Raw genomic sequence first — 26105 nt, forward strand, 5'->3', positions numbered from 1 at the left:
TTTTTACATAATTAATACGAAAAAATCATTACTTTAATAGGAAAAAATCACAGGTAGTTGGAATTAATAAATGAAAAATTGAACAATCATGTTATTGTTATTATTGCGACGTTTCATGACTACTTTCATGTACACGGAGAAAAAAGTGTTGCTATTATCACGATACAGTATAGTGATGATCACGATCCACGTATGACTATACTTTAGATGCGCATATGTCCAATCTAGTGGATCGTGATTATCACGATCCACATGGATTCGGATATCGAATGTTTATATTGCTACGGTTTATAGATGATTATTAGTTGTTTTTGATTAAATGTTAATTATATGTTATTGCAGATTATTTTTTTTTTTTAGTTTTTTCGTATATTTTTGTTATAAACATAAATATGAATTCCTTGTATAGCTTGATTAGTTTAAAATTTTTGTGTAGTTTATATGACAGTCAAGAATTCGGTTAGGTTTAAAAATGTTTAAATAATGACTGACAGCAGTTGGAATTTATTTTATATGACTTTTTTTTTTTTGATTTTTAAAAATATTAGCCTAGAAATTTGTATTATTGATATATTCATTAAAAATACGCAATTATTTTTATCCCAAAAAAAATATTTTTTAATGGAATTTTTACTTCTTTATTACTCCATGTACTTAATAAAAAAAATAACATATTTTTGCGTAAAGTAGTATGGGATCAAATTATTTATGCTAAAAAGACCTTTTATGAAAACACAAATGTTATTTATTTAATACAATATATAATGTTCATTGTTTTTCTTTATCAACGCAGTAGAATTATATACAATAACCACGGACACAGCATTAACACAGTTAACATAGGAAGATTTATTTCTTTACTAGACCTTCAAAAAACGACACGAGTTTTTCAAGATTCCACTCGAGTAATTTATCAACAACCCAATTGTCCATATCGCTGTTAATATAAATTGGTGCAATTATCGCTATTTCATCACCAAAATTGTAAATAAATAAACTCGTAAGTTTCAGACTTGGTTATGTGTGGTGGCGCTGAACGCATTGTGGATAGTGATAATCACGATCCGTTTCGCTGCAAGAAGAACGCTGTAAAAATGCTTACCGTAAGTTGGACGGTGTGGCTTAATGTATATAGAATAAGCGAAAGGAAATTTAGTATAGACCGGATAGCTCAAATGGTAGAGTAGCCGACATGTCTTCGGAAGGTTCTGGGTTCGAATCCCAGTCCGAGCTATCTAATAATTTTTTCTCGCATATTCTATAAACTCACATTAAGATGATCCTCTCCACATTCCTTTCTCAATCCTTTCCTACCAATACCCTGTTACGTGAATGTGGAACGCTTCACGTAATAATTACCGTAACTCCTATTCTTTCCCGCTTCACAGCATTATTTATATTTGTAAAAATCTGTAGTAAGATCTGTAGTAAGATCTGACAGATCTGTAGTAAGAAAACGTTTTGAGATATTCACTATACAGTTGAACGTGGTATTCAGTATGCACTGTTTCGAGCATAACTGTATTCGTATGGTGAATATGACAATACTGTTTTGAGCTAATCACGATACTTCGTTCACGATCGACTGGATCGCTATAATAGCAATACTTTTTTCTCCGTGTACTAGTTATAGTAAGATTTTATAGTTTGTTATAATAATTGTAATAGAGCACAATATAATTGGATTGTATTTATAAATTTATGTATGAATTTTTCAGAGCCTGATGAAGACTCAATAAAGAGTCGAAACGTCGCAATAATAACAATACTATGATTGTTTAATTTGTCATTTATTAATTCCAACTTCCTGTGATTTTTTCGTTTTATTTTTTTATTCGTAGATTATAATGATTTTTAAATTCCTTCAAAGTATTTAAAATCATTTTTAAATGGGCAAATCATCATCGAAGCAGATTAAGATTTAACAAAAAAAAAATAATAAAATAAGGGCGTAAAACAGCGGTACTGGATTTTCTTATTGCAGATATTCAGAGGTATATATATATATATATATATATATATATATATATATATATATATATATATATATATATATATATATATATATATAAAGTTTAAGTAAAAGGGCTTATCGAGACCGTATCTTTGGATACTTATCGGGAACCGATCTCAGCATTAAGGCCTTTCTCCATCTGTGGTCTACCGACATCGCCTCTAGGACCCGTCTCATCGGCGGGCCTCGTCCGATCTTCAGATATCCATTTACGATAGTACATATATATGTATGTATATGTACTTGTTCTCTATATATGTATGGAGTGTGTGGGTATAGAATATGGACAGCGAGAGATAAAGAATAAAAGAATAACTGAAAATAAAAAATTTATCCGAGTAAAGATTTTTTTTACAGAACGTCACACGTCTCACCTATACCTCGACTGTCCGTTATGTTTTATACGTTGTATTTTCGATGCTGTGTGCATTGTACAATCTCAATCTCTTATTCCACGGCCTCGACTCTCTCTCTACTTCTTCTATAAAATCTTCCTTTATTTTATTATAAATTATAATACACTCTTACCTTGTATCTTAGATTTGTTCTATTGTGTTGGTAATCACAATTATTGAGATTCACTCTTTCGATCTAGAGATGTGACACTTGATTTTATAATCGACTAATCCAAATATCTCTTCTCCGAGGATGATGTGATATGATGTTGGATTTATACTTTTAATATTGACATTTACGGGCTGGTATTTCAAACGGTAGCCAGCATTCCGCTCGTTTAGATTCTCATGCTTTTTATATTCGGGCACTTTAATGCTAATGGGACGTTATGAAATTTTATAGGCCGAGTTTATTTAGTTTAAAGTTAGGGAGCATTTGAAGGTAATTATTTTTATTGTCAGTTAATATTAACTTTAATGAAAATGGTCAAACTTTAAAACTTAAAATATTATCTTAAATTTTTGTCAAAAATTGGCTGAAATTTTGTATAAATCCTATAATTAATTTTTATCTAAGAGCAATAAAAAGTATAAAATTTGATAACAATTATTATAACTATTGAAGTAAATTATTTAATAAAATGGGTTTTTATGGTTAAATTTGGTATCTTTGGAAAAGTCTTGATCTGGAGTTGTGCCTTTTCATGGTTTCATATCATTCTCACCAATAGTCAATTAATGATGATAAGTATTAAGGTTGCATTCAAAAATGCTCTAACTCTAGACACATACTTAAGAAATTACCTTGTATCTCGTGAACTATTGACATTTTCAAAGATATAAGCTCACCCTGACATTACACTCACCGAGACCCTTCATTTGAGTACCCACATCAATTTTTCATATATTTATATATATTATATATATGTATATATGATAAATATATAAAAGTGCATGTGGGTACTCAAATGAAAGCTCTTGAAGAGTGTAACATCGGGATGATCTTATTTCGTTAAAAACGTCAATAGTTAAAAAAGTACAAAGCAGTTTAACATAATTAAGAAACGACCTTGTATTTTGTGAACTATTGGGATTTTTAAAGATATAAGCTCATCCCGATGTTAGACTCATCAAGACCTTTCATTTGAGTACCCACATCAATTTTTCATATATTTTATATATTTATGTATATGAATATATGAAAAATATATGAAAATGCATGTGGGTACTCAAATGAAAGCTCTTGACAAGTGTAACATCGGGATAAGCTTATATTTTTAAAAACGTTAATTGTTAAAAAAGTACAGTGCAATTTAACAAAAGTCATTATTTAATAAAGCAAAATTATATTTATTTATACTTCACAATCACAGCAGTCACATAGTGGCGCAAGGTTGCTAGTTATTTTTATTTCATAAGAATATTAATTTTTTAGAGTTAAAAAAATTAAAATTTACAATTAAATTATCAATTTAAAATTTTTTTTTACTTTAATTTATGAATAAAAAAATTTTTTAAGTAAATAAATTACTAGAGAATATGTGTAATTTTTTTTAAAACAACAATCCCTTTATTTTAAGTCTTATTACCCAACTAAACCTAAAATATTTAATTTAATTTTTTTTTTTTAATAAAAATGACAATTTTTAACAAAAAAAATGTCTTTAAATACTAAATAACACAAAAAATAATCTCTAATTTTTCTTTTACTGAAAAATCTCTTAATTAGGCCTTACATATGACCCGCAAGTAATAAAATCAGAGTTTAAAACAACAATAATCATACATTTAGCCGCACATCAATGCGAAAAGGAACTACCAAGTGCATAGACCACGAAATGAAACAGCAATGGTTGATTATTAATAAATTACCAAGATAATGAAGTAACAAGGTATTTCAGTGAAAATTAAACTCGTTCTGTTCTCTTCACCGTTCGCCAGCAAACGAGATAATCAATTGCACATTTAATTGAAGCACTCACTGGCATTCAGTGCTAGAACGTGCCTGATTGATTGGTGTAAATGATAGAACCTTCCGCCCAATTTCCTTTGTCCTCCGTTTCACTCAAATTCGCTGCTATCTCGTGCAGCTCTGTACCTGCACTCTCCATCTCCATAAATACCCACGCCGCGGGTCCAGCTTCCAAAACTTCCTGGCAGGCGTCGCTAGTCTGCAGCGGCGAAAATCGGGAGCCGAAAAACCGTTCCAAGGTATATAATATATAAAAATTGTGTCTGTGTTCACTATGAGGAATAGAGTTTTAAAATAAATCTAAAAATGATCTCTGAAGATATAATTTGGGCTCTAGTCGGAGTTGCGAGCGACCCGCTGAGACGAAAATTGAGCCAAAGAATATTTTGTTGCGGCGGGGTGAGGGGCTGAGGAAGAGACAAGTTCCGTCCTCTCTTCAGATACAGATTGAGGGGTGTGATGTCTTTTTATCCCGCGTAGGCAGCTGCTTCTAGATACATAATGAAAGCTATAAAGAAGTTAGACCACATAGGGCATGCGCGTGCTGTTGCGCGCCTACCACGGATAAATCACTAAAGCAAGATTAATGGTCTATAGTTATATAACTTTTATATGGATATGTATGGATACATTTATGCATAAACCAAAAAAATTCATTCGTTTTACTCTCGGCGAAGAGATTTTGTTTTGTTGGTGAGAGTTCGTGTGGGGATCGTAAGTTTACGCACGAGGCAAACGTACAATTATCTTGCCACAATTTTTTATTCTCTGGTAGTAAATATTAAGACGTTTATAATCTGAAAAACAATATTGATACAATCTTTATTATATTAATTTATAATTATGGTCAGATATATATTTAATTTATAAAAATTATCTATAAAAAAATTTTGATTAAATTTTTAATAAAAACGTTTAATTTTTTAATAATGAGAAATTTAAATTATTAGAAAATCGAACGCGCTTTGCGCGTTTCTGTCACAATATTTATTATCGACAATTTAATTAATCAATATTCTTACAAATTTTACTCATTAATATTCAACCGTTGCCATGGTAACCGTTGCTATGGTAACCGTTGCTATGATAACCATTGCCAAAAAAAGTCACCATAGCAACGAAAAGCGACCACAATGAAAACGTCACATCTACTTTTTAATAAAAGTTATAATTATTTTCATGGAAAAAATTCGCCATAGCAACCGTTACCATAGCAACGGTTACCATAGCAACGGTTACTATGACAACGGTTACCATAGCAACGGTTACTATGGCGATTGTTACTATAGCAACGATTACCATGGCAACGAAAAGCGACAACAATGAAAACGTCACATCAACTTTTTACTAAAGGATACTTGGAACATTTTTTTCTTTATAATATTTATTATAAACAATTTTTCTGTCACGAAAATTTTTGATTCAAAAATTTGATTTGTTTAAATTAGATATATTTTTTTAATTATCAAAAATATATTTTTTTGTCTAAGAAAAAGGTTAAAGAAATTTTTAATTTTTAATAAAAACTTTTAAGTTTTTAATAATGTAAAATTTAAATTATACTTTGAACTTTTTTTTTCTTCATCACTGAAAGAAGAATTTGTTTATAATTAAAAATATTTGTTAATATTTAACAAATCATTTATTAGAGACGACTTTTCAGTATTAAACAAATATTTCTTAGTATTTAAAATGATTTGTTTGTATTTAATAAATCTTATATTCATTTATTAAATATTAATAAATCTTTTTAAATACTAAGAAATATTTGTTAAGGACTAAAAAGTCGTCTCTAATAAATGATTTGTTAAATATTATGCATAATATTTATCATAAATAATTTTTCTGTCATGAAAATTTTTGATTCAAAAATTTGATTTGTTTAATTTACATATATTTTTGATAATTATCAAAAATTATTAAAAAAAAAATTTCAAATCAATATTTAAAAATTATTGATCAAATTTCACGAATTACCAAAATTAAAACTTTTGATTCAAAAATTGGATTTGTTTAAATTACATATATTTTTTGTCTAAAAAAAGGGTCAAAAAATTCTTAAAAAAATTTTTGTTTTTAAATCAGCTAAATTTTTTATCCAATATAAATTAGTATTTTCTTTAATAAAAATGACAATTTAAAATTTTCTTATAAAATTGAATTTTTGGACAATTATTTTTTTCGCTAAAAAATTTAAAATAATTCTTCGAACAATTATTAGTTGAAAATGTAACAAAATTATGTAAAAAAAATCTTCAAATCAATATTTAAAAATTATTTATAAAATTTCACGAATTACCAAAATTAAGATTTTTCTATAGCTTACATTTTAATAAAATTCTCGTTAATAATTCAATAAAAATCACCTAATTAAAATAAAATAAAATAAATAAGGTGTAAGTGAATAAAAATGAACAGAAATCCTGTAATTCCAAGTATAATCCGAAGTAAATTGATCTGGACAGGCATCTAAATCGAATGTGTGACTATTTCCTTGATGAGATGCCTCGTAAATATAATCGAGAGCTATAAATAATAATTTAAGAGCAGCGAGCGGGAGTTTGAATATATATCGGTGAGTTTGGAGCCCGGGATCACCCCACACATGCATTAGTACCTCCATGCATTCATACATTTTCATATATCTGTCCATTTATACATTTATGCATTCGTACCCAGAACCACACTGTTATATATATTATACCCGTTATATATGTTGTGTTAGGTGTTATATCATTATATTATTCGCGATGTGCATTCTTAGACCGCGACTTAATATAAGACGTGCTCGGAACGGCGGAACCGACAGACGAGACCGAGAATAAGAGCGTCCAGCGACTAACTAGTGTAAAGATAAATTTCGCTCTAACGATTTAGAGGCGTCTTTGTGACTTACTGGGCGTGTACCGGTTTGTTAGGGCGGATTATTATTATCCACACGTTTTTTAATCTTGACCCCCGGGGGTCGCCACATACATATTCACATATTCACGTATTTACAATATTTTATCGATTGATTGAGCTGTATAATAATATTCATAAGATTCAAATGTCCCACTATTTTTATTATTTTATTAACATTTTTATAAATTCCTCTCTTGCCCGGTGTCGCTGGAAGCCCGAAAATAATAACAACAACTGTATAATGGATGGACCGAAAATATTCCTCAATGGAAACACCTGCAGCGTTCGCGCCTTCTACCGATATTTAGCGTGTAAATTTATAAAAGTCAATGACATTGATAGGTGAATTAATTTTTTAGTTAATTTAACTAACTGACACCATCCTAGCGGTTCTTATCTTCCGTAAATTTCTGTTCATTAATTCTATAGACAAATATTCAATTTATGACACCCGGATTTTTTTTAAATATCTGGAAATCTTTTAAGTCTCACTGACATTTACAGTCATCTAATCAATTTTATAAAACATAAAATATATTTGCTTTTTTTTTTATTTTTTAAAATTAAAAAAATTTATTGAAAGAGTAAAAAATTGATTTTATTAAAAGAAAATAAATTATGAAGTAAATAATTCTATTTTATACTCAAGTTAAATAATAAAAATTTTTATTGCGTTTAATTAAATTAAAAAAAAAAAATTATATTAATTCAAGAGAAAATTTTTTACTAAAAGAAAATTCACTTTAAAATTAATGATTTAATCATTTTTTTGAGAAATTTTTCAACTAAAACTGAATAAACTTAAATTAATAACGACTATTATTTTAGTCTCAAAATTTTTAGGGTAATTATTTACCTAATTTTAAAACACAGTAACTACAAAATTTTTATACCTGATTTTTTTTTAGTATTGCTGCATTTCTTATAACTTTTAGACCTTAATTTCAAATATTTTTTCTTAAAAATATTTATATTTAAGTATTTTCTATTCATAAATCAAATTTTTTATTAACTTGGCGCGTAAACTTTTTTTTAATAAGAATAATTTTTTAAAATTTCAAAATTGTCAGTTACTGTGTTTTGAAATTGGGCAGCCGCTTATTTTTGTCCATATCTAGGTGAAAAATAAACAGTTTTTAATTGTTTTTTTATTCTACTTGTTTTTACGGCATATTAATGATAAAAAATGTGGTGAAAGGACAAAAAAAACAATTTCGATAGTTTTTTTGCCTTCAAAAATTAGAAAAAAAATTTTGGCTTTTATTTTTGTAGAAAAAATTTCGATTTTATCTTTTTTTTTTATGTTTTTGATATATTTTTTTTAAATACATAAAAAAAGAACAATTTAGAAAAAGAAATTGAATATTACAATTTTTTAAGAAATTTGTAGATTTTTTGAAAATTTGTTAAAATTGTTGAAATTTTTTTTTTTTAAATCGTACATTTTTTTTGTATTAAAAAAAAAAACATATTTTGGCTCTTATGTTATTGGATAAAATTTCTATTTTATCTTTTTTTGATGTTTTTGATATATTTTTTTTTAAATTCATAAAAAAATGAACAATTAAAAAAAAAGTTGAATATCACAATTTTCTAAAAAATTCATAGATTTTTTTGAAAATTTGTTAAAATTGTGATAAAAAATGAATAATTAAAAAATAAACACATGAAATTGCATTAAAAAATGAACAATTTAAAATTAAAAAATGAACAAATGAAATTACATTAAAAAATTAACAATTTAAAAAAAAAAGTTGAATATCACAATTTTCTAAAAAATTCATAGATTTTTTTGAAAATTCGTTAAAATTGTGATAAAAAAATGAACAATTAAAAACAAAAAAGTTGGTTATGTATTTTTCAAAAAAAAATATATATCAATAAAATCAAATATAAATTTCATTCAAGAAAATAAAATACTTGACCCCACTTGTAAATATTTACCAAAGTTCCAACTATAAAAAATTTGCCATAAATATTATTAAAGTTCGAAAGTACTGACAGACCAGCCAGAACGCAATCCATAAATATAAATCTAAAATAAAATAAATTGCTATAAAAAAATTCTCATACTATTATAATATTAAACGGAGAATTCACACAACATATTCCCAAATCTAATAATCGTGTATTAAATGCCGTTAAATAGAGTTTAACCGTTAAAATAAAACTTAACAACACTCTAATGGTATTTGTTGATTATGTTAACGAAAAAGTGAATAAATATAAATAATTTTGACGTGTACACATAGGCACACAACTCTTGTAACTATAAAAGCGGAGTCTTGGTCGCGAGTAAGGTCGATTCTTACCGAGTAGTGACAAGCCGACGAGATTTTGCTCTTTGGATTCTCCCAAGACGCGACTCGTTTATTGTGTAATTTGGCTCCTCGCGAACATTTTTGTCGACTGATATACGACCACCCGACCTCTACCTCTACCTGGCTGGATCATCATCAGGATTGCGTCCTTACCTCCTCGTTCTTAATCGCTTTCTATTTCTTGCTCTCTTCTGTTCTCTCTTTTCCCAACAGCATCATCCACCAAAGGCATGTAGACATCGTGTCGGCATGCCAAGTGCCGTGAGGTGTGGAATTGGCTCTCCGTTCCATACCAACACTCGGGCACAAGAATTATAAAGAGCATTCGTTATTTTAAACTTTTATGTTCATCCAATTAGCACCAGCCTACTATATTTTTTACTCGCCAATTTTTACTGGACCTTCACTACACGCTCTCATCCCCCATCCCTCATCCCTCATTTTTCACCTTCTTCTCATATCGCGATAACAAGATATATATTAAAATTATAACGATAAATATTTTAACACCCCAACAAAGTGCCAAGTAAATCATCAAGTCTATTGTCCGATATACTTTTTATTATTTTTGCCAAAATAAAATGAAATTTCACGTCCAAATACTCAGAAAAGATTTATTTCGGAGTGATAATTCAAATTTAAGATGTAATTTTTTTTGACAAAGTATAAATTATAAATAAATGAAATAAAACTAGCATTATAACTAAAAAAAATTTTGCTTTATGAAATAATGAATTTTGTTGAATTGCACTGTACTTTCTGAACTATTGACGTTTTTAAAGATATAATAAGCTCATCCTAGTGTTACACTCTTTAAGAGCTTTCATTTGAGTACCCCCATGTATTTTTGATATATTTTTCATATATTCATATATATAATCTATATTTTAAAGATATAAGCTCATCCCGGTGTTACACTTATCAAGAGCTTTCATTTGAGTACCCACATGCATTTTCATATATTTTTCATATACACATATATATAATATATATAAATATATGAAAAATTGATGTGCATACTTAAATGAAAGGTCTTGATGAGTGTAACATCGGGATGAGCTTATATCTTTAAAAATGTCAATAGTTCACAAGATACAGGATCGTTTCTTAATTATGTTAAATTGCACTGTACTTTCTTAACTATTGACATTTTCAAAGATATAGGCTCATCCTGATGTTACACTTATCAAGAGCTTTCATTTGAGTACCCACATGCATTTTTTATATATTTTTCATATATACATATATATAATATATATAAATATATGAAAAATTGATGTGGGTACTTAAATGAAAGGTCTTGATGAGTGTAACATCGGGATGAGCTTATATCTTTAAAAATTTCAATAGTTCACGAGATACAGGGTCATTTCTTAGTTATGTATCTAATGATAGCGCATTTTCAAATGCAGCCTAAATACTTATCATAATAAATTGACTATTGGTAAGAATGATAGGAAACCTTGAAAAGATACAAATTCAAGTCAAGACCTTTGCAATGACACTAAATTTCACTTAAAAAAACCGATTTTATCATATAAATGTTCTGGCCTCAAAATTTCGCTTATTCTTTTAATAATATAGGTTTGGCGAATTCAAGTTTGATAGAAAAATTGGCCATATAAAGCCATATACAATTTTTTATATGACTTAATGTGCCTAAATATGGTCACATATACCCATATAAGATTTTTTATAAAAATTAGTACTGAAAATTTCCGATAGGTGGCGCATGGTCGCAAAATCTTCTCAATGGTAGAGAGTTAAATTTTATAAATTAAGTTTTGAAATAAAAAATTTACAATTATGATGTACATAATATTTTTTTCACTAGTCTATTGTTATTATTATTATGATTAAAAATTTTATTATGGCTATTATTTATAATTGATAGTTTTTTTAATTATTTATTAAAAAAAATCTAATTAAATCCTGGCTTAAAATCTGTCTCAACAAAATAAAAAAATCTATCCTCGTAACTTGGAGTATTCTGAAAAGAAAAAAATTCAATTATAACCAAGTGCCTGTTAGGAGAAACTTAATAATAAATCTCCGGAGTAGAGAGAAAAGGAGTAATTCAAGTTAACCATAAAGCATCTTCTTGTTTCAGTTGGAGCTGGATTAGCCCGAGGTATCTGCAGTAGATCCACTGCCTAATCGCAGCATCTCGGTGTAAGAGATGCGGGTCAGACTGTAAGTACATATAAACACACACCTAAAGATAGTTGCCAGCCAACACACACTATCAAACCCAAACATGAATTTTCGCGGCTCCGGATAATCTGATACTAGCCAGAATAGAAGATAGCGATCATGATCAGCAAGGATAGATCGATGTGTGTCAAACTCTTGCAATATCCAGTGCTCCGTCGATTGTCCGAGTGATTAACGAGATTCTAAGCACAACTAATGCTCGGATAAGACGGCTAGAGCAAACAGTCCCGTGGTGTCTTGTCGTGTGTCGTGGGCGTGAGTCGGCACCATGTCATCAAGTCAGCTGTTTGTCGAGCAGGTGTATAGTATAGTTGTAGCCCGGGCAATCCATTTATTTTTGTTATACATACATTAAATTTGGCTTTTAATTTTTTTAAAATGAATAATGACAGCCATATTGCTAATAATCATTCTTATTTTACATTTAACAAGACAGAGGACACATTTATGCCCTAGAACATACTTGATACTTATGTTCTTGGCCTTGTGTTCTATACCGGCGTTTGTCTGCGGTCTCACCACATAATAAGCCATGGACGAACTTGTCTGTTATTAATTTGGCAGGTGGTACAGGTGTTGGCCATAACGGAGGGCCAAAACGAGTAAAGGGACTGGCACAGATAAAGCGCGATTTAAAATTATGCCTGTCAAACTTTGGTGATTATTTGCCGTCAGTTGTTATTGGCTGAAGCTCACAATCTTTGGTTGTGGCCCGTCTTTCGGCTTTGGTCTTGTACTTTTAGGTTTTTTTGAGTAAAAGATTTTTATGCTGATAGAAGAATTTGTTTGGATTCACTGACAAGCTTAAGATAATTTTTACATCAAAAAATTTAAATTATTTACTTACTAATAAGGTGATGATAAATTTTTGGGTTTAAATGAAAATTATCGGTGAATTTTAAATTGATCATTCGATATAAGGATTTTTTTAAAAATTATTTATAAAAATATGATTTTTAGTGGCTATAAATAAAAGAAAAATTATACATTTTTGATGAAGTTAGAGTAATAATTAAATTACACTAATTCTTTATTTTTAATCTTGATAAAATTTAAACCATTTAATTATTTTAAAAAAGATTAAAATAATTCGACTGTAAAATAAGCCCTTATTGTTAAAATTTTATAAAATGTTTAATTATCTATATCATTAAGAGAATAAGCAAAATTTTGTGGCCAGTGTATTTATATAATAAAATGGGTTTTATGGTTAAATTTAGTATCATTAGAAAGGTCTTGATCTGGACTTGTGCCTTTTCAAGGTTTTATATCAATCTCACCAATAATGAATTTATGATGATAAGTATTTAGGCTGCATTCAGAAATTCTCTATCTCTAGATAAATAATTAAGAAATGACCTTGTATCTCGTAAACTATTGAAATTTTTAAAAAAATAAGCTCATCCCGATGTTACACTCGTCAAGACCTTTCATTTGAGTATCCACATCAATTTTTCATATATTTATATGTATTATATATATGTATATATGAAAAATATATGAAAATGCATGTGGGTACTCAAATGAAAGCTCTTGATGAGTGTAACATCGGGATGAATTTATATCTTTAAAAACGTCAATATTTAAGAAAGTACAGTGCAATTTAACATAATTAAGAAATGACCTTGTATCTCGTGAACTATTGACATTTATAAAGATATAAACTCATTTCGATCTTACACTCATCAAGACCTTTCATTTAAATACCCACATCAATTTTTCATATATTTATATATATATATATTATATATCTGTGTATATGAAAAATATGTAAAAATGCATGTGGGTACTCAAATGAAAGCTCTTGATGTGTGTAACATCGCGATGAGCTTATATCTTTAAAAATGTCAATAGTTATAAAAGTACAGCGCAATTTAACAAAAATCAATATTTAATAAAGCAAAATTTTTTTTATTTATAGTTCACAAGTCCCGGCAGTCACATAGTGACTGCAAAGTTGCTAGTTTAAATTAATACTATTAAAAATTTTTATTATTGATTAAAAAAAAAAAAAAAAAAAAGCACTTAAGATTGATAGTGTGTAAATTTTATTACAATTTAAACAATCAATACGTCGATTTTTATGAAATTTTTTCAATATTTTGACAGAATTCTAATAAAAAAACTAAAATAAAAAGAAAGCGGAGTTTTAGAGTGTCGCCTTGGAAAAAACATATGACGGGCGACACTGAATGGATAATAGAAGTGTAATTGATCGTCAGTTACAGCTATCACGCGTTAGCATTTAACGGGCATGGCCGAGACTGATAGGATTTCCATTGAACGTGGGATCCCGCGCGTGGCTCAAAACCGATTAATCCATGATCCTTTCCACTGGGGTTGGATTATTGTGAAAGCCGATAACTTTGCATAAAATTCACGGGAGTGTGGAGCCATTTCTCGGTGTTCGCTGCCACATACACACCAGCCTCATAAAACACCCAATTATACCAAGCTGCCGAACGCGGAGGGTATTTAGCCGGGTTCTATTCCCAGTTAAGTTCCTCGTTCCTATCCGGGGAAATAAAAACCCGAAAAGCAAGAATAAATCCCTAAGAAAGTCGCTCCACTGAGAAGAAGTTTAACCAGAGCCGGAAGAGTGGCTAGGGAAAACGTTAAAAAAGATTGAGCGAGGAAAATAAAAAATACTTGCGACAGACGAGATCATTTGTAGCGACACTACCACGAGCTCGCTCTTTCTATCACACACACGCCTTTACTTTAAATTGTACACCGCCAACAACTATACAACTTTGACTGAGTATTTACGTTCACAGATCTCGTTACTGCGCGAGTCTCCATTTATTTTTCTCTTTTATCTTTTACTTCCTCCTCATTCTTTCTTTAACTTCTCGGCAATACACACACTTATTGCAGTGCAACTCCACGCCATTACCATTAAATGTTACATATAGGCCAGAAAAATAACTTTGGACTTATTTTACCATAAAAGTTCAACTTAAATCACAGGAAAAAATTTTTTGTAATTTTATTTTTAATGATTTACACTCGAATTTTTGTTAAATTGAAAAATATATAAAACATTTTTGATATTTAAATTATTTAGTAAATTTTTTATAAATCTTTAGTATAATAAAAAAGACTAGCAAATTTGCAGTCACTCAGTGATTGCGGTGATTTGTCAACTAAAATTTTGCTTTATTAAATAAGGACTTTAGTTAATTTGCACTGTACTTTTTTAGATATTGACGTATTTGAAGATATAAGCTCATCCCGATGTTACGCTCATCAAAAGCTTTTATTTAAGTACCCACATGCATTTTTATATATCTTTCATATATATATATATATATAAGATATATGAAAAATTGATGTGGGTACTCAAATGAATGGTCTTGGTGAGTGTAACATTGGGATGAGCTTATATCTTTAAAAATGTCAACAGCTCACGAGATACAAGGTCATTTCTTAATTATGTAGCTAGAGATAGAGCATTCAGCCGCGTCTAAAATATAAAATAATAAACAAAAAAAAAGTCCAATTTTTTGTAGCCTCAATATTTGGCTCCAAATTTAAAAATATACACGGAAAGAACAAAATGACACTGGATATCATCTCAGATTATACTCAGTGACATCTGTAGTAAAAAAAAAATTTCAGATAGTAGCTAGTATAATCCAGATTATATTCCGTGATATCTGGATTATACTCATTGTTATCTAGATTGTACTCATTGTAATCTGGATTATACTAGCTACTATCTGAAATTTTTTTTCACTCAGTATAATCTGGGATGATATCCAGTGTCATCTTGTTCTTTCCGTAAAGAATCACATTTTTTTTTTTACTTAATTTTTTTCTTTCAAGAAATTTAAACCAATTTTTTATAAATGTTAAAAACATCAAAAGTGTTTAAAATAATTTTTTGTTCATCAATTAAAAATTAAAAATTGTTTAATAATTTTTTTTACATAAAAATTATCTATAATTTTTTTTAGATTTAAAAAACTATATAAGTTCTTTAAATAATTACTAAAAAAAAAATGTTCCAGCCGCTTAAACTATTTAACAAATTTATTTGAAACGACCGTTTGTTAAAATTACACTTAACAACTAGTACACCCACCCGACAATGTAAACTACAGAGCCTTTCTCTTTCACCGAATCCTAAAAAAGTGTAAGCCGAACTCGTTACCCAAATAAAAAAGCCCCTGCAGGAAAGAAAGAGTATAGTAGTAAGCAGAAGAACTCAAGAAAGGGACAAGAGGGGGGGGGGTGCAATAAACATTAATCACAGCAAAGTAACGTAACATTAGTGTAGTTAATTAGACAAACACCCCGACTGGCTTCACACGCACACCCTCCGGTGTCATTTTTTGGGCATACTTAATATTTTGTTGAGTGCATTCTCGGCTCGAGTGCCACGCTGGCAATCATGTCGCTTTTCATCTTTGGAGGAAGGAGTGAGGCTTGACAGCGGCCTTAAAAAGACCAGAATAAGACACGGGACGAAAATATATAACAGCAGACTCAGATGGAAACGAATTGGCCTGTAAGAAATTTGCCCTCGCTTTTGAGGCTCGACTGTTCAATATATATATATATATATATATACATATGTATAATTTAGCTTAAAGTTAAGGGTTAGAAAAAAAAGAGTCATAATAACAAGCATGAGTCGGCATTTCACACAAACAAGTCCCCACATGTCTTTAATTTTTGACACATGAATATCTCTAAGGACAAATTTAGGCGGGTTAAATTATTAGTACTAATTACAAATGATATACACAGCTCGCTAATGACGAATAATGAGGACTAGCGACCACCAAGACTGAATATTTTGGACATTGTTGTTTCTTCTAATAATAACAGGACATTTCGCTTGGAATAAAAGCCGAGGAAGGGTGTGATGAAAAAACATAATAAACCGCTACGAATTTGGTATCCACCTGAGTGGTGAGCGATGACGAGACGAATCGAGTTAATTATTAGATGAACATGTGGGAATACACTTCTATTGATTTCCAGCAACACCACCGTTTTAATTATACGGATCTGAGTCTGTTCGGTGGTCGAGATTAATAAAAAGCAAAAAATATATATGGGTGTATATGTGTATTGTGTGGATAGATGTGGGATGGGACGAGGAGTCTTTGGATGAATAAGGTGAACGAATCGGATATATCCGATATTAAATGTATAAAGGTGAATGAACGCACTGATGAGAAATCTTTTGTAAGATTCAGTCAAAGGTTTCGGGATATAGAGCGAAATATCCGTCGCTGAGTTTATTATTTTTTTATGTCGAATCCGGGCTAGCTCAAAGACCGGTATCGTCGATACGAGGTAATAGCACACCGAATCAAATAATTAGGACTGATGGAGTAATACTGTGGATTGAAGATATAGAGATTGAATTTGCACTGATAGAATTGATTAATTTTCGAAAATTTTTGGTTTTTTTTTTTAATTTTTAGTTTGAAAAGATTGAATCAATTATTGAGAAAAATTTTTTAATCAAGAAAATAAGTTTTGAGAGAAATTATTAATTTATTTTTTAATAAAAATCGATTTTAAAAATTAAGATTTGGATTTATTTATGGACTAGTTTTAAGGATTCAATATTTTTTATTTGTAACAGTAAAATAAATTGTAAAAATATTGATATTTTATCCTTGCTATAAAATATATAATTTTTTGTGTCTGACTTTTAAAATTTTGCCATTAAAATTTAATAAATAAATAAAATTTATCATCAGTTAATAAATATTAATTTATATTATTAAGAGGATAAGCAAAATTTTGTGGCCGGTGTATTTATATGATAAAATGGGTTTTTATGGTTAAATTTGGTATCATTAGAAAGGTCTTGACCTGGAATTGTGCCTTTTCAGAGTTTCATATCATTCTCACCAATAGTCAATTTATGATGATAAGTATTTAGGCTGCATTCAAAAAATGCTCTATTTCTAGATTCATAATTAAGAAATTACCTTGTATCTCGTGAACTATTGACATTTTTAAAGATATAAGCTCATCCTGATGTTACACTCATCAAGACCTTTCATTTGAGTAGCCACATCAATTTTTCATATATTTTATATATTTATATATTTTACAAATACCAAATATATAAAATATATAAAACATGCCATATGGGTACTCAAATGAAAGGTCTCGATGAGTGTAACATTGAAATGGGTTTATATCTTAAAAAATGTCAATAATTAAGAAATGACCCTGTATCTGGTGAACTATTGACATTTTTAAAGATATAAGCTCATCCTGATGTTACACTCATCAAGACCTTTCATTTGAGTAGCCACATCAATTTTTCATATATTTTATATATTTATATATATGTATATATGAAAAATATATGAAAATGCATGTGGGTACTTAAATGAAAGTTCTTGATGAGTAAAGCTTAATAGATGATCACGTACCAGTATGATCACTCCATGTATTTGTATATCTATATTCACAAATATAGGTATATACAAATACATGGAGTGATCATATACTGGTACATGATCATATATTGGGGCTTTTACCTTATAACATCAGGACGAGCTTATTTCTTTGAAAACGTCAATAGTTAAAAAAGTACGGTACAATCTAACAAAAATCACTTTTTAATAAAGCAAAATTTTTTTTATTTATAGTTCACAAGTCACGGCAGTCATATAATTACTGCCAGGTTGCTAGTTAATAATTAATTAAATATTAACTGGCAATAAAATTTTTTTAGACTGAATTGTATTATTATTAAATTTATTTTTCTATTAAAAAATAATCAATCTAGCTGATCTAATAAAATTATTCTATATAAAGTAACAAAATTGTAAAAAGTATCAAAGAAAAACTTTTCACTGACTTTTTATTTAAAAAATTTAACTAACAATTAATAGATATTCATTAACTATAAAATATTAATAACCTGTTAATAAATATTTTGATTTAATTTAAAAAAAATGATTATCAGCTCTTATTAAATATTAACAAATCCTCCGATCAAAGTGGATTGGTAAGTGCGAAGTTGCCACAGTAGGGAATTTGTCGAAATCCTGATGGGAATTGAGATATCACTGGTAGTCGTATTCCTGTTCGAGGATGAGAATCTTCGAAGTGCGGAGAGAGGAGTGAGTATGCTAATAGATCCTCGAGGTAATATATTATTCCGAAAAAAGTTTAAACTGATGACGGCGATGATACCCCTTCCGCGGAATAACAAGGGAAGAGGATTCGCGGAAATACTCCTTCTCCGACAGGTATCCAGGTTTTGTTTGTAATGCAAGCTTACATATATTAACGCTCGGAAACTCGATTCGTAGTGACATATCTCCTGCGGTGAGGCTGATTGCCTCCTCATTTTGTGAGCTTATTGCTTTTCACGTCAATTTGTCATTTCGTCCGTAAGCTTCAGAAAGCCACTTGATGGGACTTTGCTCTATAGTTTACTCTCTGCAATAGTTCTCTCAGTATAGTTATAGTTATAGGTACTGAGAAATTTACTGCTATTGCTTCAACTCATCCACTCGCGTTGATCTCTCAGTTGGCTCAGCCTTTCTCGCGTTTGTCCAGCGAAATTGCTTCCGACGTTTTCTCTCGCTTTACCAAATTACCTTTAAACTCGGAAACTACATTTATACCATTTTGTACCTTTTCCAATGCGCCGAGAGATCTAACGAAATTCCACAGTATTTTTATTCGCTTTCATAGACTTAATTCAATGTTCTGCATAGATATTTTACCATGTTAATATTCTTGATTATTTTATTTTATTTCAAACTTAACAAATAAGTTTTTCAAAAAAATCAGCAATTTTTGCATCAAAGTTATTTATTAAATACACTGATAGAAGGATTTGTTTATAGTTAAAAAATATTTGTTAATATTTAACAAATCATTTATTAGAGACGACTTTTAGTCCTTAACAAATATTTCTTAGTATTTAAAAGATTTATTAATATTTAATAAATGAATATCTGATTTATTAAATACAAACAAATCATTTTAAATACTAAGAAATATTTGTTTGATACTAAAAATGGTCTCTAATAAATGATTTGTTAACTATTGACAAATATTTTTTAATACAAATAAATCCTTCTATCAGTGTACTATAGAATACATTTTTACTTAAAAAAATTTCAATTAATAGTTAGATTTATTTTTTAATTAATGAATACTATTTAAAACAGTAAATTTATGATTTTAATACTTAGTTTGTGATATTTATTATTTAAATATTACAATTCAATAGTCAATAAAAAATCAATGTCATTTTAAATAAATTTGCAGTGCAGGAATTTAAACTTTCTGTACTTGTAGTGTAAAATACTATTTTTAATGTAGTAAATATAGGTCATGTAATTTTTAAATTAAAATTTTTCCAAGATATAAAGAAAAACTTGAGGAAGAGAATGAAAAAGCTATTGAAAAATCAAGTTACAGTAGCGCTCAAAAATATTTTGACAACATTATGCGTTAATTTTTTTCAATAATTTCAAAATACTTAGGTGCACGATTTTCCTAATATTTAAAAAATTAAATTTTCTTTTATTACGAACAAGGGCCACTTTGACACTATTCTTTAGATAATTCAAAAGCTATTAAAAAAATAAATAAATGATTATTGTGTTTCTTATTTATTTTTAATTAAACCCTTAAATTTATTTGTCAAAATACTTTTGAGTGCTACTGTATAATAAAATACATTTAATAAAATGCAAAGAGGTAAAAGAAAGAAGTGAACGAGGAGAGAAGAAAGTATTTGGAAAAGTGGGATAAATTGATAGAGGAAGAAGAGATTGAAAGAGAATTATATACGATACTAAAAGGCGAAATTTTTCGTAAAGTCGAAAAATTAATAAAAAGTAAGACAGAAGCTAAAAAATTTGAAAAAGAACAGTGTGAAGAATACTGAGGGGTAAAGACAGGAAAATATTGGCAACAAAAGGAGAAAAGTCAAAACCAAAGGATAATTTAAGTATTACCAACAAATAATATTTCTAAATGTTTATACTAGTTAAGAACTGTTGAAAATAATTAGTAATTATTACCTGATTAAAAATTACTGCTTAATATCTATCTAATTTTTATTTTTTATATCTTAAAAAAAAACCTTTGTATAAAACTTTGTAAAGCTATGGAAATAAAACACCATTAAAATTTTTCCACTAAATCATAACTAACTTATTTACTTAATTGATTGTTAAAAATTAAATTTTTTTCCAACACCCCTTAAAAAGCTTATTTTTGATAAAAAAATTTTTTTTTTCCATCTTTTCCTTATTTGGAAATGACCAGATTGCCCCGCATGAAAAAGCTATATATCCTTCATCATATACAAAAAATTATATTTTACATATATAAAAATATATGTGATTATATAAGGACCCATATCTAAAATTTTGCCGTTTCATATATACACTGATAAAAAAATTGACTTGACTCAAGAGCCAAACTCTTGGACCAAGAATACCATTTTGAAGAAAATGATATTCTTAAGTCAAGAGAATAAATTCTTGAGCTAAGAAATTATTCTTGGTCTAAGAAAATTTTCTTGAGTCAAGAATTTATTCTCTTGACTCAAGAAAATATTTTTCTTCAAAATGGAATTCTTGGTTCAAGAGTTTGGCTCTTGAGTCAAGTCAATTTTTTTATCAGTGTACAATAATGATATATGTAGTATTATGTATTGATGTTATACTCATAACATATATTTCAATTATATTTTCAGCTATATATGATTAAATATATCTTATTATAATCAACACTATATTATAAATAGTATAAGAACAATGTATTTTTCAGTATAATTTAAAATATACTTAAAATTATATGTTCAATATAATTTTAATATTGGCATTGGTACCAAAATTACAATAGAATGCTGAGGCCAAATAATTCTCTGAAAAAAAGTTATAAAAAAAAAGAAAATATTTCGTGATGTGTTACTAATTTACTGAAATTCAGATTTGCTTCGACCGTAAACTCGATTGACCAAGTTACTCTTGAAACTTAAGATATACGACAAACTATTAATTTTTTTTTTTTTTTTTATTAATCTTTCCGTTTTGACCTATTTCAACATATCATAAATATCTGGTATTATGTATGGTATTTTATAATAAAATAATATATATTTCCATATAATTGAAATGTTATAAATGAAAGTATACAGTAATAATCTATCTCAACATATATTTTACGAAAAATATATTTATCTATTATATAGTTTTCTATATAAGTAATTTTTATATAATAATAGTATATTTTATAACATATACTAAGTAATATACGGCACTAATATATTTGAACTTATATTGAATCAAATATATCTTCATTATATTAACAAAACATTTATTATTTCATATATATAATTTTGCCGCTATATATGATCACATATTCCCCATATAACTTTCCATATATGTTCAGCCATATATAGTTTTTTAATGCGGGGCGCGCGCCTCTCATCTTCTCAACTCAATATAGATGGCGTAGATAAATATAAATATGATTTGATGCAGTATTTCTAACAAGATCAAATTCATTTATTTATCTATTTAACCATCATAGACTCCACCATTTATAAATTTACTGACCTTGAAAGTAAATAATCCCGATAAACTTCCCAGGCAATAACTATTCAACCACAAGCTCACTTTATAAATTTAAAAAAAACGTTAAATATTTGTCCTCACTTGCGCTCGATAGCTCAGCAAACATATTTCCTCCCCAACAATCGACAATCCAGTTCCCGAAGAAAGGAAAAAAAAATATAAATAACAAAATTAGTCGATAGTTGTTCACCGACCTATCAGAGAAAAAATTACACATAATAACTGGTAACAAACCGTAGCGCGGATCGAATATCCAAAGATGTGCCATGTGTCATGTGTCATGTATCATTTCTATAAATTCAAGGGATGTCTTTTACGCGGTTCGGGAATTCACTTTCCCAGTTTCATTCACTTTCCAAGCGCGATTGCAGCTTTCCTGAACTAATTGGCCTTGAATGGGGAGCGAGAGGTGGCAAAGGTGTACCTCAGTTCGATGGCGGGCGTCTTTGGTGTGACACGGGACATAAAGGATGTCGCTCGATGAGAATGAGCCTGATCTTCCCTTACTTTTAAGTTGAGTTCTTTTCGTCTAATTTGATCCGGTTGGACCAGACAGAAGTTAAATGTGTAATGGTGTCTCATTGATGTCATTTTTCAGTACCTGTCACGCTTGACCCGTCGAATCGGGCCGGCTTTGAGGTGCGTTCATCAAACCACATATAATAAGAATAAAAATAAAAATGAAACTAACTTTGACTCAAAGGGACGGTTTTCATTTTTGATATTGAAGAAAATAAAAACTAATAATGTAATTTTTAAAAAAGCACCCATAAGAAGATTCATAAAACAAGTTGTGCCTTTTATGCTTACGCCTGACAGTAGAAGAAGAGGAGATGGCATTATGATGCGGTAGGTCTTAAACTCCATTATAGTAAACGATTTCAATAACTCAAGTTTAGAGACCGATCAGCAGGGAAACTATTTGAAGCGCTTTGGCGGTTAAGCCCAAAAATGTATTTATATATCTGCATCCAGTCCGGCTCAGACACTTTACTTGGCGAAGCCAAACATTATTGGTCGCAATAACGGCAAGAGCAATTACTTTTTACTACTGGCATGGCTTCATTCGCGGGCAAGCCCCAGATGGAAACGCCTGAGATGTATTTTCTCGGGTACCTACCCACCCTCACAAAATGGTAAACGGCATCGCTACTGCCAACCCGGTGACCGCAGATTTATTTCCCAGCCCGTGCCAAATTCCCTCATAAAGTACCCGAGCTTTGTTTGTACTTAAAGCCTGAGTAGGATGGACTAGGCTGAGGAGCTAAGGTCAATATTGCCAAAGGGTGCTCGATAAAGTCGACCAAGGTTCTTTTACGTGCTAAAGAAGTCCTAATGTTCTTTGGGTTTTAATTTGCGGGAATGTATTGTTGGTAATTATATTTTGGATAAAATTTTAATTTTAATTTTATGTTAGAAAAAAATAAGATATGCTTTTATGGAAAACTAAATGAAAAAGCCTTAATTGTCATCAAGTTTCATTATTGAAGTTTATAATTAAAATAAAATGTTTTAAAAATTTTTTAATTGATTTATAAAAATAGATATAAAAAAATATATTTTTAATAGATTGTACATGATTCAGACTAGTGGATATATTTTAAATAGATAATTTCTGGCAAATTTTTATGTAATTTAAATATATTCAAAATTTATAAAAAATACATGTACAGAAATATAAAAAAAAAAATAGATTAAAATATTCAAAAAATTTAAATGCATGTTTAATCTATAAGGTAAAAGCCTCAATACATGATCATGTACCAGTATATGATCACTCCATGTATTTGTATACCTATATTTGTGAATATAGATGTACAAATACATGGAGTGATCATATACTGGTACATGATCATATATTGGGGCTTTTACCTTATTATTAAGAGAAAAAGCTCTATCTCTAGATACATAATTAAAAAATGACCTTGTATCTCGTGAACTATTGACATTTTTAAAGATATAAGCTCATTCCGATGTTACACTCATCGATACCTTTCATTTGATTACCCACATCAATTTTTCATATATTTATATATATTATATATATGTATATATGAAAAGTATATGAAAATTCATGTGGGTACTCAAATGAAAGCTTTTGATGAGTGTAACATCGAGATCAGCTTATATCTTTAAAAATGTCAATATTTAAGAAAGTACAGTGCATTTAACATAATTAAGAAACGACCTTGCATCTTGAAAACTATTAACATTTTTAAAGATGTAAGCTCATCCCGATGTTACACTCATCGAGACCTTTCATTTGATTACCCACATCAATTTTTCATATATTTATATATATTATATATATATGTATATATGAAAAGTATATGAAAATTCATATGGATACTCAAATGAAAGCTCTTGATGAGTGTAACATCGGAATGAGCTTATATCATTAAAAATTTCAATATTTAAGAAAGTACAATGCAATTTAATATAATTAAGAAACGACCTTGTATCTTGTGAACTATTGACACTTTTAAAGATATAAGCTCATTCCAACATTACACTGATCAAGACCTTTCATTTAAGTACCCACATCAATTTTTCATATATTTATATATATTATATATATGTATATATGAAAAATATATGAAATTGCATGTAGGTACTCTAATGAAAGCTCTTGATGAGTGTAACATCGGGATGAGCTTATATCATTAAAAATTTCAATATTTAAGAAAGTACAATGCAATTTAATATAATTAAGAAACGACCTTGTATCTTGTGAACTATTGACACTTTTAAAGATATAAGCTCATTCCAACATTACACTGATCAAGACCTTTCATTTAAGTACCCACATCAATTTTTCATATATTTATATATATTATATATATGTATATATGAAAAATATATGAAATTGCATGTAGGTACTCTAATGAAAGCTCTTGATGAGTGTAACATCGGGATGAGCTTATATCTTAAAAAACGTCAATATTTAAGAAAGTACAGTGCAATTAAACAAAAATCATTATTTAATAAAGCAAAATTTTATTTATTTATAGTTCACGTCACGGCAGTCACATAATGACTACAAGGTTGCTAGTGTATTTTTAATATTCAATTTATTAAAATTACATCTAAAATAAAAAAAATTTATTTTCAATATTTGTATATATTTTTTCTATAATTTTGTCTAAATAATAAAAGGCTACCTAAATTATTTTAGTACTTAAAAGGCGTTGGAAAATGAGAATTTAATGAAAACAATTTTTTATCGAAGCATTTTTATGTCACCGTCAATAAATCCTCCATTGTGCCCACATTATACTCTTTATAAGAAACCTTTTTGATGTTGATGGGAGTATAAACGAGCATATCATACTGAGATCGTAATAACGATAAGAAGTATACGCCTTTAATTTATCTGATGGCCCAACAAACAAACGCGAAGAAAGTCGGTACATAAATGTCAAACTACAAGTATGTATGCAGCTGATGCTCCCAACACTTACATCCGAGGACCGGTGTGTGTCACATATCACATAATGAGTGTCCCTGAACTCAAGATCACGACTGCTGCATAAACCATCTCCAATCTGCGTATTTTCGAGAAACATGTATGCAGCTTTGAATGCGTCAGTCAGAAAGCTGCTCTGTATAATTCTGCATTCTATATAAATATAAATGTAATATTATATAATATAATGGTAGGATCATTACACAAGTATTATGCAGATGAAATGT

At 28.9% G+C, this 26105-nt stretch overlaps 1 long non-coding RNA gene across 1 annotated transcript; it reads right to left on the reverse strand.

Annotated features, from left to right (window-relative positions):
- Positions 1 to 1536: 1536 nt before the first annotated feature.
- On the reverse strand, positions 1537 to 18057 carry LOC123259238. The gene is made up of 3 exons (XR_006508193.1): positions 18047 to 18057; positions 14533 to 14534; positions 1537 to 1623 (listed from the first exon to the last, which is right to left on the reverse strand). It is a non-coding gene; the product is annotated as an uncharacterized LOC123259238 (long non-coding RNA).
- Positions 18058 to 26105: the final 8048 nt, after the last annotated feature.

Source organism: Cotesia glomerata, linkage group LG2 (genome assembly GCF_020080835.1).
Source record: "Cotesia glomerata isolate CgM1 linkage group LG2, MPM_Cglom_v2.3, whole genome shotgun sequence".
NCBI lineage: Eukaryota > Metazoa > Arthropoda > Insecta > Hymenoptera > Braconidae > Cotesia > Cotesia glomerata.